The 16,068-nt window shown below is 43.3% G+C and overlaps 3 non-coding genes across 3 annotated transcripts; all 3 read left to right on the forward strand.

Annotated features, from left to right (window-relative positions):
- The first annotated feature begins 8,457 nt into the window (after nt 1-8,457).
- LOC121190160 lies at nt 8,458-8,621 on the forward strand. The gene has a single exon (XR_005894956.1). It is a non-coding gene; the product is annotated as a U1 spliceosomal RNA (small nuclear RNA).
- A 557-nt stretch (nt 8,622-9,178) lies between these two features.
- LOC121190137 lies at nt 9,179-9,369 on the forward strand. The gene has a single exon (XR_005894934.1). It is a non-coding gene; the product is annotated as a U2 spliceosomal RNA (small nuclear RNA).
- Nucleotides 9,370-9,750: 381 nt separating this feature from the next.
- LOC121190156 lies at nt 9,751-9,865 on the forward strand. Its single transcript, XR_005894951.1, has one exon. It is a non-coding gene; the product is annotated as a U5 spliceosomal RNA (small nuclear RNA).
- The last annotated feature ends 6,203 nt before the right edge of the window (nt 9,866-16,068 follow it).

Below are 16,068 nucleotides of genomic sequence, written 5' to 3' on the forward strand. Positions count from 1 at the left end.
GAAAGAATCACACACGGTGAGAAGTGTTTTGATGTTGTTTGTGAGAGGTTACAGAGTTAATCAGGGAATTAAACCGGTATATCTCGCATAAGCACTTGCAGACAGACGTGTCTTGGTTATTATTGTAGTGTTTGAGGATTTCTGGTGTATCTGCTTGAAAAAGTGGACCAGTTTATTCTGTGAATACAAGAGACAAAATAATCAGAGATAAAGGTTGGGTAAAAGTCAGAGTAAGGAGAAGTCTGATGTGGAGCCAACTCCCAAAATCCTCCCACCAATAATAAAATTGATGATTGAGAAAAATCTGAAAGTATGAATCAATGTATGAATCAATTTAAACAGTGGGTTGATTTTGGGTTTCCAGGAAATGGCAGCTTTAGCCTGAGACAATTAGACAAACTGAAGACATGTTTGGAGGCAAAAAAAAAAAAAAAAAAAAAAAAAGTGCAGAGCAGCATGCAGCTTTGTCCAAACGTAAACGAGAGAAGGATGAACAGTTTAAAGCAGACTGGAAGGCACATAGCATGCGGAGAGAAGAGGGAAAGAAGGAGATAAAGAATTGAAAGTAACAAACGCAAAAGTACAAGACACATTCCTTACAGGAAAATGAAGAAACTAATACACTTTGTCCTTCTGTTCCTTCTGTGAGTCAATATGTCAAGGTGGATTGCGACCTCGACTCCTGCCCTCCGACCGCACCTTCACTGCCACATGAGCCTGGTGGGGATCTGGGAACAGCAGAAGGATCCTCCAGACGTCTAACAGAAACTTCATCACCTCCACCAACATCATCCTCATCCCCTGATTCAACCACATCTAAACCTGATGCTTTACAGACCAGGACTGAGTCACAGCTGAGAGAAGAACTCCGACAGCTGGATGAGAACACATCTGGCAATAAGGGACAAAGCTTGATTAAATGATCTCAGACGACACACTGTGCATGTCGAGACCACTATCAAGGATCAACAGAGGAGAAAGAAAGACAAAGTCGAGGAAGGATCTACACACGGCAGCCTTAACCATGTACAGGGGTGCTCAACCTATGGCTGGCGGACAAGGACGTGGCCGCGACCGGCCACATAGAGGTCGGGGACGAGAACGTGAATACGATGGAGGTGGACACTGGCAATATGACCCTAAACATCTGTTTTGACTGTCATAAGCAAGGACACTGGGCTAAAGAATGCCCTCAGAAGAATGGCTCTGTGCAAACTACAACTGCTGAAAAGTGGGTGTGGGACGGGGCAGGGGGAGAGGAGCGATCTGACCACAGCGACACTGACTCACAGACTACAGGAGGTAACACACACACACGCACACACACACACACACACTGCTTGCAATGAAGACCAGCTTTGCTCACACACTACAGGACATGTCAGCTGATTGACTACACTGCACAACACATGTTTCAGAAGGGCCAGATGAAAGGTTTGAGAAAGTTTGGAACAGAAAGCCACTAGAAGTGGAGAAATTGAATATGACATGTATTTATTGGACAAAGAAGGCTGCTGCTGTCTCTGTATCTCTCTCTCATTCACAAGATGAACTGTTTGATGGTGCGTCTCCACACGTGTCGCTGGCAAAACCCGCCCACTGGACATGGCAGGATATGGGACCATGGCTTCACAGACAACAGACCCTCTCTGATTTCAGGCCCACGAAAGGGGATCCCAGAACACTGTACAGCGAAAGGGGTGATGTATATAAAACAAAACTTACATCTACTGCCTTTGTCGACAGAACGATTTGCTTGATTCCTAATACACACACTACACCTTGCATGCTTTCACACGACACATCAGTTGACATGGCTGAACTATCTGAGGTGCCACCCTGTTTGTGGGCGCGTCACAAATATGACGTGGGGCTTATTGAGGGAGCCACACCTCTTGTAGTTCACCCAAAATCAGATTACAGACCATGCATGAGACAATATCCATTGAAACCAGAAGCGCTAAATGGTATCAGGCCTGTTTTTGATTCACTTTTAAAGGCTGGAGTTATAGTTCCGTGCGATGACTCCCCTGTCAGAACACCAATTTTTCCAGTAAAGAAAATCCGAGACGCAGATCAACCCACTGAGTGGCGATTTGTACAAGATTTGCAAGCAGTAAACGCTGCAATACATCCGCGGGTGCCCCAAGTTTCAAATCCACATACAATTCTGTCATTAATTCCACCTAATGCCACTCATTTTTCTGTCATTGATCTCACAAATGCTTTTTTCTCCGTTCCCGTTCATCCAGACAGTCAATTCTGGTTTGCGTTTTCTTTCGATGGTAAGGGCTACACTTGGACTCGCTGTCCACAGGGATATTCAGAAAGTCCTGGAGTATTCCACAGTGCACTGCGTGACAACTTACAGAGCCTCCATTTGCCTCTAGGCTCTGTTTTGTTACAGTATGTTGATGATTTGATGATTTGTAGTCCATCACAGGAAGCATGTAAAACAGATACAATAGCATTGCTAAAACATCTAGCAAATAATGGCCATAAAGCTAGCTTGTCAAAACTGCAGTTTGCTCAGACCTGTGTTACATATTTGGGACATGTGATCACAGCAGAGGGCAAATCTCTCTCTCCCAAACGTATTGAAGCAGTTCAATCTGTACCAAAACCAATCACCAAAAAGCAAATGATGAGTTTCTTAGGCATGACGTCATATTGCAGACAGTGGATCCCAAATTATTCAGAGAGAGAGGCACCTCTCTCTTCCATGATTCATGGTAACAATCTTTGTGCACATGACAAACTGACTTGGACTGACCACACTGACAAAGCCTTCACTGACTTAAAGGCTTCTTTGCAGGCTGCTCCCACACTGGGACTGCCAAACCCTGACCTTCCCTTTACTCAGTTTGTTGACCAGAAGGACGGATACATGACCTCTGTTTTGACACAGGAACATGGGGGTAGACTGAGACCTGTAGCTTATTTTTCCACCAAGCTTGATGCTGTTGCTGCTGGTCTCCCTCTCTGTCTGCATGCTGTAGCTGCAGCAGAGAAGGCTGTGGTTGCATCACGTGACATTGTGGGTTATGGAGATTTGACACTCATGGTTCCTCATGCTGTTGCTCACATTCTGCACACACAGAAGACCTCTCATCTCTCTGCACAGCGCTGGTTAAGATATCACACTACTTTGCTTGATATGCCTAACATTACTGTTAAAAGATGCAGTGTACTTAATCCAGCAACTCTTCTCCCAACTGCAGCAGATGGAGAGCCACATGACTGTCTTCAGATTCTTGATGAAGTTTGCACACCCAGACCAGATCTTTCCACTCAGCCCATACCAAATGCAGACATGGATCTGTTTGTGGATGGTTCGGCGTCTCGCAACGTGGACACAGGTGCTGCTCAAGTGGGTTTTGCAGTAGTGACACCACATGACAATTTGCTCAGTGGCAAACTGCCACCACACTTTTCAGCACAAGCTGCAGAACTTGTAGCTCTTACTGAAGCCTGTAAACTGGCTTCAGGTAAAACTGTGAATATTTACACAGACTCGCGTTATGCGTTTGGAGTAGTGCACGATTTTGGGGCCCTCTGGCGACATAGAGGATTTCTTACATCTTCTGGCAAGCCCATCTCACACCATAAACTTGTGTCTGCATTGCTAGATGCCATCCTCCTTCCAGCATCTATCTCTGTGATTAAATGTGAAGCTCACACTAACAGTTCTGACTCTATTTCTACAGGAAATGCTGCAGCAGACGCAGCAGCTAAAGCTGCAGCATTGTCTGGTTCACCTTTCACAGTTAACTGTTTGATGTTGTCTAACACTCCTGACACCTGCTCATCTGCTGATGTTTCTGTTCTGCAGTCTCTTTCCACTCCTCAAGAGCGCACCATGTGGTCAAAATCAGGTGCTGCATTTAAAGACTCAGTGTGGATGGGTCCAGATAACAAACCTTGTTTGCCACGTGCTCTTTTCCACTGTTATGCTAAACTGTCCCATGGAAGAGACCACGTGGGCAAAGGGGGAATGTGTGCTGCTGTTAATTCATTTTGGTATACACGTGGTTTTTCAACTTTTGCACAGGATTTTTGCAGGAAATGCCTAATTTGTGCATCCAACAATGCATCAGGGGCTATTCATATGCCACCTGCTGGTCATCCACCACCTGACAAACCTTTTGATCATTTAATGATGGATTTCATTGACCTAACACCAAGTGAAGGGAAAAGATACTGTCTTGTAATTGTTGACATGTTCAGCAAATGGGTTGAAGTTTTCCCCTCTTCCAAACAGGATGCTGGAGCTGTGGCTAAAGCACTGCTAACTGAAATTATTCCTAGGTGGGGAATTCCTTCAGTCATCAGCAGTGACAATGGACCAGGTTTTGTCAACCAAGCCCTGAAAGAAGTGTCAGACTATCTTGGGTTTGACATACGTCATCATTGTTCATATCATCCACAGAGTGCAGGTGCTGTTGAAAGAGAAAATGGCACCATTAAAGCAAAACTTGCTAAATGTTGTGATGAAACTGGTCTTTCGTGGGTTAAAGCACTTCCACTGGTGCTTTTCCACATGCGCACACGAATCAGAAATAAACATGGTTTGAGTCCATTTGAAATCTTGTTTGGTAGACCCCCTCAGACAGGTGTAGGTCCAGTTAGGCATCCTCCCCTTACCACAGGTGCATGTGATGATGCTATGTTGAGATACTGTGCCAACTTGTCTACAACCTTGTCAGCATTGCATTCACAGGTGAAGAGTGCCCTGCCATCTGCAGCCACAGCAGTCCTCCACAACTTACAGCCTGGAGATTGGGTTCTCATTAAAGATCACAGACGCCGTCACTGGAAACAAAGGCGATTCCAGGGCCCGTTCCAGGTTCTGCTGACCACTGAGACAGCTGTAAAGGTTGCGGAGAAGGCCGCATGGGTACACGCCAGCCACTGTAAACAGGTTCCTGAACCAACAGCCGACATCTAGACACCAGAGGAGTAAAGCTGAGGAGCTGACACAAATTCACCTCTAGACCCAGAATAATGGTCTAAGAATACAATTGACTCATCTAGACGTTGAGGAAGACAACTGGGGTGTACGCCGTGCGCTGCCCCTAACCTGCAGCTGCGTTGGAACCATCTGCAATATAAGAGTGAGGGGTGAAAAAAGCGCCCTCCTCCACCAGTAGCGTGCCAAGCTCCAACGAAGTGACCACAAGCTCCGTGTCACCAACAAGAGCAACAATGGAGCCCAGACCATGGCATCCCTTCAGGGGGCCAGGATGGTGCGGTCTCAGAGGTTCAACAGCTTTACTTATACTTTTAGCTGTATTTGTGGTATTTGTTATTTTTTTCACACATCATACACCACCAGCTAATGTTCATAACCTAACCAGTGTACATCCTAATGTGTCACAATTCCGAGCGCACATGCGCACTCCACGCTCTGTTGATTTATATGAAACTAATCTGTGAACATCATGGCTAAATTTCACAGCTCAACAACTGTATGGAGGTAATACATCCTGTTTTATGTGTGCAGCAGGCAGACCCAGATTGCTTATGATAGGTATTCCGTTTGAAGGAGATGATTGTGTTTCCACCAGTACTAATCTGTGTAGGCACGACTGTTTACTAGCTCGAGGAGCCCGCTCTAGAGCCTCCTCTTGGTCCTCATGTAATCTAGGATCCACTGCAGGAAGACTCCCGCCGCCTACAAGGACAGCTCCACCACCTTTAAACAACACACATTGTCTGTTATTATCGCCCCACCGGTAACCAGTCCGTCGGAAATTGGACGGGGCCGTGTACTCAAATTGTAGTGGCACAAAAGAACATCTCTAGCGACTTTGTCCTGAATAAAAAACAACTGCAAGCCCTGGTATGGTACGAGTGGATAGGTAAGCAAATCTATCCAGTTCCTGATGTTTTCTGGGTTTGTGGAGATAATAAATTGCGTTCTGTCCTGCCTTTTAATTGGACAGGTTTGTGTGGTCATGTAATGCTGTTACAGGAAATTGTTGTCATTCCTGAACAAAGGTTCCTTGCAGCCACTGACCGTCACCGGCAGACGCGAGATGTCTTTGGAATGGACCCTAACATATACATTGATGAGATTGGCGTTCCCCGTGGTGTGCCTAATGAATTTAAGGCTAGAAATTCAATAGCCGCAGGGTTTGAATCCATTTTTATCTGGGTAACGATGAACAAAAATGTCGACTGGATCAATTATATCTATTACAATCAACAGCGTTTTTTCAACTACACTAGAGACTCCTTTAAAGCCCTAGGAGAACAACTACATGCCACGTCCCTAATAGCTTGGCAAAATCGTATAGCACTGGACATGTTGCTGGCTGAAAGAGGTGGCATTTGCGTTATGTTTGGAGAATCCTGTTGTACATTCATTCCCAACAATACGGCCTCCAATGGTAGCTTTACACGGGCACTGACCAAATTAGAAGCCCTTACGGTAGAGTTAAAAAACAATGCAGGTACTGACACATGGATGATGGACTGGTTTGACAGTAAGTTTGGTAAATGGAAGTCAATTATCGTATCTGCTATCACTGGTATACTTATTGGTGCAAGTGTGTTATACTTATTGGTGCAAGTGTGTTCAGTCTGATTGGATGTTGTATTATTCCCTGCATTAGAAGTCTCATTGTAAGGTCTATTGATAGGTCAATCACACACCAGATGGCCTCTCTGGCTGAGACCCATCTCCTGTCAGATGTTGAAAACCCCACTGATTGGATTCCTCCTTTTAATGATGATGATGATGAAGATGATGTTTAGGTTTTAAGTTTTGTATTTTCCCCAGCTTGCTATCAACTTAAGGATGTCTGTGTCCTACAAAAACAGCTAAATGCATATTTTAACATTTATCAGCTAATGATGTGTCTACTTAAACCTAAAGGAATGTAGTCACTGATGATATGATAAATTTGTATATACTTTTGTGTGGCCATTTTATGGCCAAAGGGGGAATTGTAATGCCAATTTATCATATAGCCATATATTCTCCTATCATACACTCGTATATTCTCATAAACTCGTATATTCAATTCTGTGTGAAGTACATATAACTTGACCTGAAGTGACCTAATGTGCTGAGTATGCTGTTCATTGTGCTTTGTGAGGACACCTGCTTATGTCTTGGACAAAGACTGTCTATTCTTTATCTTTGTTGCTGTCCGGTGTCTCTGAGCATAACTTACACTTTATCTCAGTTGCTCATTAATTTTATCACTTGACCTCGAGCTTGTTTTCTTTCCCTGCCATCCCTGCAATCCTGGTATGTGAGAAAGAAACATTAAAAGCCCTGGCAACATGGAGCTCGGGGTCAGACCTCTGTAGCATGACATGCTGCGTGAGCTCTGTCCTTTCTGCAGAAATTGATTACTCTGTAAACCTTATTTTATAATAAAACATCAAAAGACAATAACTGTCTAAAGAATTCTATTTCACTTCTCATCAGGAGGAAAGTATTTTTCCACCACAAACACCTTAACACAAACTGTAGTCAGAGTTATAAAATAAACTCCAGAAATTTAACTCTTTCACACTTTTTTGCCTGACTCCAGATTTTAGTACTTTGTGAATTTGCTGTGTGTTAGTACATGTAGTTGTGTACAGTTCAGCTGCTGCTGTCCTTGGTGCTGAATTCACCAACCCAGCTGAATGGTCCTGAGTGTTTATTGTTGTAATTCATTTGGTATTTTTGAGAAGGTTCAAAATCATTAGTATGTTTTATGTTTTGGTTAATGTTAGGCTTTCAGTTATGATGTGTCCTCATAACTATATGAAGACAACAATGTGTGTGTGTGTGTGTGTGTGTGTGAGAGAGAGAGAGAGAGAGAGAGAGAGAGAGAGTGTTTGTCCTTTGATGCCTTTGATGTATCAACATTCTACAGCCTGATGTCACAGGCTGCAGTAAGTGGACACACAGCCAGAGACAAGTTCAGAAGTCAAACAGGAGCAGAAACAGTTGGACTGGACAGGACTTGCTCATGATTTAGGAAGAAAGAAGCACTCAGATATTTCTGCACAATTATTGACAAGGAAGGGAGGAGCTACTGCTGTTACAAGGACAAGAGGAAACTACAGGAAAGTCCAGATCAGCTCCAAGGTTTTCAGTAAGTCCATACATGTTAGTAGTTCATGTCAGTGTTTAGTTCATTTAGTGAAATGTTTTGAAAAGTGTCCCACGTGGGCCTTTGCTTTCTTTCCCAAGAGACAGCTTGACTAGTGGCATTTCACACAGTGTTCCTTTGTTTTTGGCAGAGCAGTGCATGATGGGTAGATCCAACAAAGCGCGTTTGCCGCATGCCGCAGCCTATTTGCAGCAGTGTTTGTGTCTTTTCAGCCATAAACGTAACAGACAAAGGGGAGCTGATGCTCAAGGCACTGAAATGTGGGATTATGCATTGTGGGCACCGTCAGCCAGAGTGCTGTGCCTGGTGACCACCACTCGCTCTCTTCCAACTGCAGCTCATACTTACCTGGCAGGGGAGATACCATGATCAACAAGGTGGTTCACCCAGGGTGAGGCTCAGCCATTGCACTCCGGCTGTGCTGATCCCTGCGAATTCCCCAAATATGGGAATCTCGACTGCATAATTTCTGGTAGTGGGGGACTGCGTTCGCGCTCTCCCCTGTTGCGTGCGTGTAGAAGAAAACACAATGTGTCAGGAATGCCCATGTGCTAACCTGTTGAAGACTCTCCGTTTTGTGAAGTAGCTTTGTTGATTTGGAGTTACATGTCAGCTTTTGCAGTCTGTCCGCAAAGCGGCAGTGTTGCTCTGCAGAAGCTCTCTGGCGTGCGCTACAGAGTGGCGTGTTTAGTCATGACAATTCCCCGTGTTCCCATTGGAATTGGGGAAGTGGGCGTGGCCTTTCCATGACAAAATGAAGTGTGAGCTCTCCTGTCCGACTTTGCTGCTTGTTTGTGGAAGAAATGTGTGCTAGATGTTGTTCTAGTATGCTTTATTTCTAGGCTTTGGTGTGGAACAGCAATGAGTTGAAGCTATTTTTGGCCGGCTTTGCCGTATGGCTGAGCCTTTTGAGTTGGTGAAAAGTCAAACATCTTTGTATAGCGGCAGGGAAAAGTACACAGCAGACAGATGGGCGGAGTTGCTAAGTGATAAGCTGGCTAACAAACGGGACACCGCGGTTGTACCAAGAGCTTGATTTGGACGTCAAAGGCTTGGGCCTCATCGCTTCTCGGCCTTTTGGCTAAGATCAAGTGTAGTATCTGTTCTTATCAGTTTAATATCTGATATGTCCCCTATATGGGGATAATGTATTAAACCCATTTTTAGGAGAGGGAGCTGAAAAGGGAGCTTGCTCCGTTCACTCCATGCATCAACCCGGCATTGCAGTGCCGCCGGGAACGGTGCACCTTTATCTTGCTTTGTAGAAAATCAAGTTTTGACACACATGTTTAGTTTAGGAGTCAAACTTTTACAGTGGCTGAAGGAAAATGCGTTTAAGTTTTTATCAAGTGAATTGTGCACAACCAGTCAGTAGATTTACTGATATCACCCAGGGAACCCAGCTCAACAACACAGTGCACCTCAGCTACGATGATTGGTCGCGGACTCCCTGAAGACGCCTGATCGTTTCCCAGACTTTGTAGTCTCCATGTAAAAGCCAGGCCTGGATTTTTCAGGCTGGAGGTGGTGGGGAGGCTGGGATTTAGCACGCGGCAAGCCAAGGGAGGCGCACCGCGACGGTGGTAGCTGGGACGACTAGGGTCCTCAGCTGCTCTCTGAGACAGGCCCGTTCTGACTCTTGTTTCTCTTCTTAACGCACAAGTCTTTCGCCTTTTACTAAAGACTTCCGTCGCGAGGAACACCAATGAGTTGAAGTTATTTTTGGCTGGCTTGGCCTTATGGCTGAGCTTTTTGAGTTGGTGAAAAGTCGAACATCTTTATAGAGCGCCACAAGTGTGAGCTCCCCTGTCCGACTTTGCTCTTTCTTTGTGGAAGAAATGTGTGCTAGGTGTTGTCATTTCGCTGGTATACTTTATTTTTAGGCTTTGGTGGGGATGCTGGCGTCTTTGAGACAAGAAAAGTGTTGCACGTGGGTCTTTGCTTTATTTCCCAAGAGACAGCTTGACTAGTGGCTTTGTGGACAGACTGCAAAAGCTGACATATACAACTGCAGCTCATACTTACCTGGCTGTGTTGCTGTGCTGACCCCTGCGAATTTGAATGTGAATGTGACCTGTTAAAAGCTCCAGCTTCAGTAAATAGATTTTTAACCTCCAACACTTTGCTCTGAAGAGTCAGTGACAGGCAGCTGAGTGGAACCAAGCAGAGAGGAGAAGTCAGTCATTGTGACGTTCGCCTCCACACTTCACACACTCCTCACACAACTACAAAGCAGGTGGAGAATGTGTAACAGTGTGTGTATATGTGTCCTTTCACAGACACAAATGTTATCACTGTTATATTTGGAGGAACAAAGTGGTAACGAGTGATCTCACAGACACAGAGAGCAGCAGTGTGGACAGTCTGTAGGAGGGTGTGCATGTGTTTGCCTGAGAAACAACAAGAGAATTTTGCTGTTTGAGTGTGTTTCTGACTTTAGGAGCATGTAGAAAGTTTGTGTTTTATCTTTGATGTGTTTGTCTTTGCTAAATGACCCATTTGCTTCTATCGTCTCTGTATGTGGATGATACTGACATGAAAAGTAAAGCTGAAGGTGAAATGAAGGAGATGCAGAGAGACAGTACAGGAAGGAGTGAGTCTACATAGAGACAGATGAAAGGAGGGAGAGAAACAGGTGGAGGAAGGAGAAGCTTGAAGTGGTGAGTTTTCAATACACTGAATAAAAACACAGCTTTCCCTCATAATTAATATTTTTAAATGCACATCAAAACATTTGAGATTTTTAAATCAGCTCATGAGTCATTTTAAAATTCATTCCTGATGTCAGGAGTACTAGCTTTTTCTGGGGCTTTTATTTTCCATGGTCCAGAATAAACTTTAAAGATTAAACTAAGATGCATGAATGAAACTTCACTCCATCTCTGTGTTTCTCTGTTAGTGTTGATGAAATCAGTACAGCAGGTGTCTCTGCCTGTTTCTAGTTCTGCTTCCTTCATTGGAGCAGAGCTGTTTTCATCCTTCATGTCTCCACCTGTCTGATCCTATTAGATCACAACACGTCTGCTGAGCTGATCAGCTCTGTAGCCCAGCAGATGGTGAGCTGATGATCCTTCATGATGGAGAAAATGAACATTTATTCAGCTGATAATAGAAATGAGATTGGTTTTTACTTCTGTCAAGGGAATTTATAGAATCTGTTTTGTTTGTGATCAAACTGAGATTTTATTTATTTTAAAATTCCAGTAACTGGAAACAGCTTCTGAAGAAATGAAGTTTATACTTTTCCTGTAGTCCTCAGTTTAAATGAAGGACACATCCTCACCTGATATGAAGTCAGGGTTTGTTCTATGGGACAGCCAGAGGGATGGTGTGTGTCCCGTCAGTGTCCAGTAGCTGATCCACAGCTGGACAGCTGTCCTCCCTCCCAGCCTGTCTTCTGTCAGAGGGCTGGAGCTGCTCTCTTGTGTCCTCTGTCTTCTGTCCTTCAAACCAGGACAAAGCTCCATGTCTCCTTTAGTCTTCTCACTGTCATTGTCCTGCTGTCTGCTGTGACAGAGTAACAGAGCTTTAAATAAGATCTGTGATATTAAACTGAAACCATTCTGAACCTTCACTGATTTATTACTTTTATTTCATGCATCCAGGTAAAGAGATCTGTTTTCTTCATCTTGAGTCAAATCATGAATGATTTATTTTCATCTGGTTTACTTTACTTTTCAAAAACTGTGTGAGCATCTGGAACATGAAGATGAGGCTAGTTGCTTTAATCTCTGCCTTTCTTGATAAGAATCATTTCTTTGGCACTGACAGGCATCTGTTGATGTTGCAGCTTCAGTAATTATTCATCTTTTTCTCACCCTCCTCCGTTTCCTCCTCTCATCAGTTTTTCTTCTACCACCTGCTTCTTCTTTGCTCTTCTAACTGAACAGTGACAGACGTTATTCTCTCAGGTGTGAACCAGTGTGCAGCTGCTTGTGCAGTGAATAATGTAGTGATGAGTCTGATTATGCAGCAGGTAGTCGTTCATTCATTCATCAGCCCAAAGGTTAAATTAGCTGAAACCAGACATTTACTGGTTTGATTCACATGAACAGAGTTTTGCTTTGGGAAATTTCCAAAAGTCACAAGTTTGTAGTCGATAAAGATTCTCTCCATATTCTGATACATCCACTGATTCATTTTATCTGATTTTCAAAAACCTCTGAAAAGAAGAAATCAAAGGAAAATGTTCTTCACAGCTGATTTTAGTCTTCAAATATACAAACATTGTTTCTCCTCTTTCAAACAGTAAAACAACAGAAACATTAAACTTCTCTTTTTTTATTACATAAATCATGATGAATTATCATTGATGTTTATTCCTCAGTGCTGGTGCAGATGTTTGAGAAAATGATTTACATTCTGCATCTACATGCTGCATGACTGTGTTTGAACTGGTTTGAAGTCCAGACTTAACTGGCTGTGTCATAAACCACAGTGTTTGAAGAAGGATGTGTGCAGAGCTACAAAGCTAAATGACTTAGATTTGTTGGGTATTTGGTTGATTGTCGACTGTCAGACATGACACAAACCTAACATTTCCTTCAGCATATGAAATGTATTCATTTTTTTCTGAAGCTTATGTTTTAGACTGTGTGATCAGTGCCTTCATTTCTATAAGTATAGCTGTTTTGAACACACTGCAGTGACTCAGTAACTCAAAGAACTTACTGCTTTTCTCAGATGAATAATCAAGTGATCCAACAAAAAGTCCCTTAGTCATTCATGATAAATGTAAAATGAAGAATCAGCTTTGTTTTCATGCTTTCTTTCACTGACTGAACACTCAGGACAAGTATCAGGTAGTTTTCACAAACTATGATGAATCACTGTTGGACTTTAAAGTTTCTCTCCTCCATTGCTCTCTCTCAGCTCCATCCTGAACCAACTCGTTGATCTTGAATTGCAGGTAGAACGTGATGCTAATGAGCTGTGACAGTGTTTAACAGTGTGTGCAGCTCGGCAATGTGTGAGCACATATCTGTCCATGTCCATTAATGCTGTCAGGTGGTCCTCTGTCTCTTATTGCTGTTATATTATTTAATCCACTTTCACCATCAGAACAACTTGTTACCACATTAAACACCAACAACTTGACATTATGTCCAGTTCTCACTGAGGCTCATGGTGTCACACAGGCTGTTTTTACAGTGAAAGCACTGAGGGACAATCATTTATGATGGTTGGATTATTGACAAGCAGAAAGTCTTACAGGATGTGGATGAGACAGACAGGATGGATCAGGGAAGATGATTCCACTGTCCTCTGCTGCTGAGTGTGTCTGAATCAGTCCTGTTACACGACTGAATAATGAGATTCTATACAGATGGAGTTCAATAACGAGCATTGTTGACACACGAACTTGATTACAATTCCATGCAACTATCAGTGTATTATCAATGTGCAATAGTTATATTTATTGTGTACTATAGTTACACTACTCAGCAATTTCCATCTCATATTTATGTATGTGTATACAGCAGCTATCTTTCTTAATTTAGTTTCTTAGTTATTCTACTATTGGAATAGTGTTTATTTAATCTTGTTCTGGCCATATTGGCCTCTTACTTATATTTACTTACTGTACTGTACCCCTGCTGTTGCTGCAATTTCACCAATGAGGGACTAATAAAGGATTTTCTTATCTTATCTTATCAATTCAGTTCAATTCAATTCAATTCAGTTTAATTTATATAGCTCCTTCCACAATCAAAATTGTCTCAAAGAGCTTTACAGAGACCCAGACGTGGCTCATATGAGGGACCCTCCTGCCGATGGCCGGGCTGAAAGGAGGAAAAGGAGGAAGATAGGACAGCTAGGAATGGAGGAGAGGAGGAGAAGGACATGCAGCATATAAAACATGATACAAACAGGGTTGGCAGTGAACAATGTTAGAGGGCCAGCATTCAGATTACAGAACAGTTAGTGGATACTGTGTGCTCAGCAGATTACAGTTATGATAGGAAACAGAGCACAGAAGCAAAAAGCTTCATGATTGGTAATTATTTACATTACAGTCTGCATAGAATATTAATCCAACATGTATCTGTAGCAGAGTGGAACGTTAAATGTTCTGACTTTGTCAGTGTTTCAATAAAGTTATGTTGTGTTGTGTGGGGTTGAGCTCCACCTAGTGGCGTTTTCTGCGTACTGCAGTTTTTCTGCCGGACTCTGGTGTGTGTAGCGATGTTCGAGTGTTCCACCACAACGTTGATTGTCGAGCCTTGAAATGGAACCGACGGTATGAGTGGATGCATTTCGTTTGTTTGTTTGTTTGTTTGTGGCACTGAGGTCTTATTTGAGGTAGTGTTTAAGATGTTTATTTTAAGATTAAGAAAACATCGCTCAGCTAAGCGCTAGCAAGAAGCTAGTTAAGCCATTATGGCTAATTTACTTTATTGTTTAGCCTCATTGTGTGTTCTGATGTGAACTGTAGTATGTTTGTAACATGTTGTGTATCTATTTGTGTTTCAGTTTTACAAAAGACATAAGAAGAGTCAGTAAAACAATAAGGAAAGTCTACTGGGTCTTTTTATTTATTTGTTAGCTATCTGTCAGTCAGGACAGAATATTAAACATAGTAATGTGTTAGAAATGGATCATTGTAGACAGTAAACAGCAGCAGGTGGGTGGAGCCAGAGACACCTGCAGAAAGGTACAGAGACAGAGAGACCAGAGAGAAACAAGCACAGGACTACGGGACAGAGAGGACACAGAGTTAATGACATGGAATAAAGGCTAATAAATGTGAGAGTGGGTCTGAGGAGAGAAAGAGAGAAGAGAAGAGGTGTGCAGAGGATCATGGGAGGTCCCCCAGCAGCCTAGGCCCATAGAAGCACATCTAAGGGATGGTTCAGTTTTCCAACATGCAGAAACTGCTCACTATGTTCCTGTTGCCACAGGTGTGACTCCGGGGCTGACACGGTACACCATCACCAGGACTTGTGATGTGGAATCCTCTTTTGATTTGATTTAACATGACAAACCTGAATGGAGGACGCACAGTGTGAAACTGGAGTGATATCGATCACACTGAGGTGAAAGCCTACATTGGACTCCTGATTTTGGCTGGAGTGTACCGGTCCAAGGGGGAATCCACCTCCAGTCTCTGGGATGACCACCATGAATCACACCAAATTCAGGGTAATCAACTCCACCGTCCCATTTGATGACAAGCTGAACAACCCTTCTTGTCTCGGAGAGGACAAGCTTACACCCATCCGCTCAATCTTGGAAATGTGGATACATCGTCTCTCCATGCTTTTCAACCCTGGGAGAGGTGTGTGCGTTGATGAGCAGCGTGTCCCTTTCAAAGGCTGGTGCAACTTTCACCAGTATATGCCAAGCAAGCCAGCAAAATAAAATCTGGGTCACTGCTGATGTTGCCACTTCCTATGCCTGGAAGTGCCAGATTTACACAGGAAAGGCTGCTGGCAGTGCTGTGGAGGTCGGCCAGGGAAAACGTGTCGTCCTGGAGATGACAGAGGAGCTCCAAGGCTTCACTGTCACATTTTTTTACTACATATTCACTTGTGCAGGAACTTCTGAAGAAGAAAGGGACCTTGGTTGGGAGAATTAGAAAAAATAAGCATGAGCTTCCACCCAAACTCCTGCAGCTGAGAGGGAGAGCTATCCTGTCCTCTGTTTTTGCCTTCACAAAGACAACCACAGTGGTGAGCTACATTCCCAGACGGGGGAAAAATGTGATCCTTCTAAGCAGCAAACATCAAGAAGCAGCTGTCAATGAGGATCAGAAAAGGAAACCTGCGATCATCACAGATTATAACCGCTGCAGGGGAGGTGTTGACAACTTGGACAAGGTATGAGCCTTTACATATTTATTACTGCATGCATCTATTCCAAACTTAGCCTCCTTATTCTTACTAAAATAATGGGCTTGTCTGAGATATACTGTATTTGGTGACTTTATTTTTATTTTTAGTATTCAGTA

This window comes from Toxotes jaculatrix, chromosome 11 (assembly GCF_017976425.1).
Source record: "Toxotes jaculatrix isolate fToxJac2 chromosome 11, fToxJac2.pri, whole genome shotgun sequence".
Lineage (NCBI taxonomy): Eukaryota > Metazoa > Chordata > Actinopteri > Toxotidae > Toxotes > Toxotes jaculatrix.